Source organism: Epinephelus lanceolatus, unplaced genomic scaffold (assembly GCF_041903045.1).
Source record: "Epinephelus lanceolatus isolate andai-2023 unplaced genomic scaffold, ASM4190304v1 scaffold111, whole genome shotgun sequence".
Lineage (NCBI taxonomy): Eukaryota > Metazoa > Chordata > Actinopteri > Perciformes > Serranidae > Epinephelus > Epinephelus lanceolatus.
In genome coordinates this window covers 1-5,000 of record NW_027556893.1, presented here as the reverse complement: position 1 = coordinate 5,000, position 5,000 = coordinate 1, and positions in this window count along the sequence as shown.

Here is a 5,000-nt window from a genome sequence, read left to right as displayed (position 1 = left end):
AGGGAGACAGAGAGCCAGGGAGCTGGGTGAAGTGAGGGTGGAACACGGGGGATTAATTCCCCCTTTAATGCCTGCCTCCAGCGCTGGGTGGAGGTGGGAGAATGAGGCCTGGGACGGTGAGAGTCTCCCCCAGAGAGGGGAGAGAAGAGGGAGGGAGACAGAGAGCCAGGGAGCTGGGTGAAGTGAGGGTGGTACAGGGATTAAAGTGTCCCCTAAGATCTGACTCCAGTGCTGGGTGGAGGTGGGAGAATGAGGCCTGGGACGGTGAGAGTCTCCCCCAGAGAGGGGAGAGAAGAGGGAGGGAGGGAGACAGAGAGCCAGAGAGCTGGGTGAAGTGAGGATGGAACACAGGGGATTAATTCCCCCTTTAATGCCTGCCTCCAGCGCTGGGTGGAGGTGGGAGAATGAGGCCTGGGACGGTGAGAGTCTCCCCCAGAGAGGGGAGAGAAGAGGGAGGGAGGGAGACAGAGAGCCAGAGAGCTGGGTGAAGTGAGCATGGAACACAGGGGATTAATTCCCCCTTTAATGCCTGCCTCCAGCGCTGGGTGGAGGTGGGAGAATGAGGCCTGGGACGGTGAGAGTCTCCCCCAGAGAGGGGAGAGAAGAGGGAGGGAGACAGAGAGCCAGAGAGCTGGGTGAAGTGAGGATGGAACACAGGGGATTAATTCCCCCTTTAATGCCTGCCTCCAGCGCTGGGTGGAGGTGGGAGAATGAGGCCTGGGACGGTGAGAGTCTCCCCCAGAGAGGGGAGAGGAGAGGGAGGGAGACAGAGAGCCAGAGAGCTGGGTGAAGTGAGCATGGAACACAGGGGATTAATTCCCCCTTTAATGCCTGCCTCCAGCGCTGGGTGGAGGTGGGAGAATGAGGCCTGGGACGGTGAGAGTCTCCCCCAGAGAGGGGAGAGAAGAGGGAGGGAGACAGCCAGCCAGAGAGCTGGGTGAAGTGAGCGTGGAACACAGGGGATTAATTCCCCCTTTAATGCCTGCCTCCAGCGCTGGGTGGAGGTGGGAGAATGAGGCCTGGGAGGTTGAGAGTCTCCCCCAGAGAGGGGAGAGAAGAGGGAGGGAGACAGCCAGCCAGAGAGCTGGGTGAAGTGAGGATGGAACACAGGAGATCAATTCCCCCTTTAATGCCTGCCTCCAGCGCTGGGTGGAGGTGGGAGAATGAGGCCTGGGACGGTGAGAGTCTCCCCCAGAGAGGGGAGAGAAGAGGGAGGGAGACAGAGAGCCAGAGAGCTGGGTGAAGTGAGGATGGAACACAGGGGATTAATTCCCCCTTTAATGCCTGCCTCCAGCGCTGGGTGGAGGTGGGAGAATGAGGCCTGGGACGGTGAGAGTCTCCCCCAGAGAGGGGAGAGAAGAGGGAGGGAGGGAGACAGAGAGCCAGAGAGCTGGGTGAAGTGAGCATGGAACACAGGGGATTAATTCCCCCTTTAATGCCTGCCTCCAGCGCTGGGTGGAGGTGGGAGAATGAGGCCTGGGAGGTTGAGAGTCTCCCCCAGAGAGGGGAGAGAAGAGGGAGGGAGACAGAGAGCCAGAGAGCTGGGTGAAGTGAGCATGGAACACAGGGGATTAATTCCCCCTTTAATGCCTGCCTCCAGCGCTGGGTGGAGGTGGGAGAATGAGGCCTGGGAGGTTGAGAGTCTCCCCCAGAGAGGGGAGAGAAGAGGGAGGGAGACAGAGAGCCAGAGAGCTGGGTGAAGTGAGGATGGAACACAGGGGATTAATTCCCCCTTTAATGCCTGCCTCCAGCGCTGGGTGGAGGTGGGAGAATGAGGCCTGGGACGGTGAGAGTCTCCCCCAGAGAGGGGAGAGAAGAGGGAGGGAGGGAGACAGAGAGCCAGAGAGCTGGGTGAAGTGAGCATGGAACACAGGGGATTAATTCCCCCTTTAATGCCTGCCTCCAGCGCTGGGTGGAGGTGGGAGAATGAGGCCTGGGACGGTGAGAGTCTCCCCCAGAGAGGGGAGAGGAGAGGGAGGGAGACAGAGAGCCAGAGAGCTGGGTGAAGTGAGGGTGGAACACAGGGGATAAATTCCCCCTTTAATGCCTGCCTCCAGTGCTGGGTGGAGGTGAGATAGGCGGAGGGCGGCGGGTCGGTCGGGGCCAGCGAGAGCCGAGCCCCGGGGGTGCCTGGCGCGAGCGGGGGCTCCGTGGGGCGCGTGGGGGCCGAGCACCGGTGGGGTCCACCCTTTGGCCGGGCCCGGGGGCCCGTGACCGGGTCGGCGGCGGCCGTTGCGGCGCTCCCCGGCCACGGGGCAGTGAAATGGACAGCCTGGCAAAGGCTGGGCGGAAACGGAGCTCATGCCCCCTTTAATGTCTGTCAAGGGTGAGGAGGGGCGGCGGGTCCGTCGGGGCCAGCGAGAGCCGAGCCCCGGGGGTGCCTGGCGCGAGCGGGGGCTCCGTGGGGCGCGTGGGGGCCGAGCACCGGTGGGGTCCACCCTTTGGCCGGGCCCGGGGGCCCGTGACCGGGTCGGCGGCGGCCGTTGCGGCGCTCCCCGGCCACGGGGCAGTGAAATGGACAGCCTGGCAAAGGCTGGGCGGAAACGGAGCTCATGCCCCCTTTAATGTCTGTCAAGGGTGAGGAGGGGCGGCGGGTCCGTCGGGGCCAGCGAGAGCCGAGCCCCGGGGGTGCCTGGCGCGAGCGGGGGCTCCGTGGGGCGCGTGGGGGCCGAGCACCGGTGGGGTCCACCCTTTGGCCGGGCCCGGGGGCCCGTGACCGGGTCGGCGGCGGCCGTTGCGGCGCTCCCCGGCCACGGGGCAGTGAAATGGACAGCCTGGCAAAGGCTGGGCGGAAACGGAGCTCATGCCCCCTTTAATGTCTGTCAAGGGTGAGGAGGGGCGGCGGGTCCGTCGGGGCCAGCGAGAGCCGAGCCCCGGGGGTGCCTGGCGCGAGCGGGGGCTCCGTGGGGCGCGTGGGGGCCGAGCACCGGTGGGGTCCACCCTTTGGCCGGGCCCGGGGGCCCGTGACCGGGTCGGCGGCGGCCGTTGCGGCGCTCCCCGGCCACGGGGCAGTGAAATGGACAGCCTGGCAAAGGCTGGGCGGAAACGGAGCTCATGCCCCCTTTAATGTCTGTCACCAGTGCTTGGCGGAGGTGCGAGAGGCGGAGATCGGAGGCTCCCAGAGAGGGGAGAGGGAAAAATGGATGAAAATAGGGTAAAACAGGAGAAAGCCTCCCTCCCTCCCTCCCTCCCTCCTCTATTTCATTTGTTTTTCTTTCCCCCAGGGCTTCATCCAGCAGGGAGGTCGGAGGCTTCCAGCCAGGCGAGAGGGAGAGATGTGAGAAAATCGGATAAAATAGAGTGAGCTTTCTCCCTCGGTTATTTCCCGTGTTTAAACCAAAGCGGCCGGAGCGGAGTACCAGGGGCGCGAGTGTGGGACGGGTGAAGTGCCCGGGGTAAGCGGCCGGAGCTCCGGCCGCTTCCCCGGCGCCTTCTCCCCGTCAAACACTTGGAAAAATCTCAGCAGCGGTGATTTCCATCCAGCAGGGAGGTCGGAGGCTTCCAGCCAGGCGAGAGGGAGAGATGTGAGAAAATCGGATGAAATAGAGTGAGCTTTCTCCCTCGGTTATTTCCCGTGTTTAAACCAAAGCGGCCGGAGCGGAGTACCAGGGGCGCGAGTGTGGGACGGGAGAAGTGCCCGGGGTAAGCGGCCGGAGCTCCGGCTGAAAAATTTCAGCAGCGGTGATTTCCAAACCTCTAAGTTTGAGACGGGGAGAAGGCGCGGGGTAAGCGGCGGAGCTCCGGCCGCTTCCCCGGCGCCTTCTCCCCGTCAAACACTTAGAAAAATTTCAGCAGCGGTGATTTCCAAACCTCTAAGTTTGAGACGGGGAGAAGGCGCGGGCGGAAGCGGGTAGAGGTCCGCCGCCTCCCCTTCTCCCTCCCGTCTGACACAGTTAGGGGCGGTTTTCCAAGCTACCCTCCGCACGATTTGAGAAACCTGGTTTTTGAAAAGTGGGACCTCCAGAGAAGCTGTCCCAGCGGCCTCCCAGCTCGTTCCCCAGGCAGGGGAGGCCCCATATCGGCCAGAGTCGGCCGTCACAACAGCCTCATGAGCTCCAGGCACAGACAGACACACACCCTGACCGATTGGCACTCGTGACCCGCCATCGGAGGGCCCCCGCCGGCCGGCCCAGCGCCGGTGTTCGGGCGGACGGTTCCTCCGGACCGCGGGTTCGCCTCTATGGCCGGGAGGAGGAGCCGGGGCTGCTCGCCCCACTCCCTCCCGGGCCGACCGCTCTGCAGCGTGACCGAGAAGCCCCGTCTGCCCCAGGTGTCCGACGACGGAGCCCGCCGCGGGGTCGGCGGTTCTCAGAACCTCCCCGCCCGCCCGCCGGTGGCGGCGGCAGCTCCGGCAAACACCCAGTTTCTCGAACCCTACCGCATGGAGCCCCCCCCCATTGAAGGGGGGGCCGCCCGATGGCACCCACACTAGTCGCCTCGGGGCCGGCCCAGCCTGCTACAGCAGCAGCAGCAGCAGCAGCAGGCGGGCTGGCCCCTCCAGAGCAACAGTGAACCTATAATCACGCACTCACCCCGGCGAGAGAGCGAGCCCGGCGCGGGCCGGCCGCTCCCCGCTCGAGAAGGGGGGGCTACCTGGTTGATCCTGCCAGTAGCATATGCTTGTCTCAAAGATTAAGCCATGCAAGTCTAAGTACACACGGCCGGTACAGTGAAACTGCGAATGGCTCATTAAATCAGTTATGGTTCCTTTGATCGCTCCAACGTTACTTGGATAACTGTGGCAATTCTAGAGCTAATACATGCCAACGAGCGCTGACCTCCGGGGATGCGTGCATTTATCAGACCCAAAACCCATGCGGGGTGCCCCCCGGGGCGCCCCGGCCGCTTTGGTGACTCTAGATAACCTCGAGCCGATCGCTGGCCCTCGTGGCGGCGACGTCTCATTCGAATGTCTGCCCTATCAACTTTCGATGGTACTTTCTGTGCCTACCATGGTGACCACGGGTAACGGGGAATCAGGGTTCGATTCCGGAGAGGGA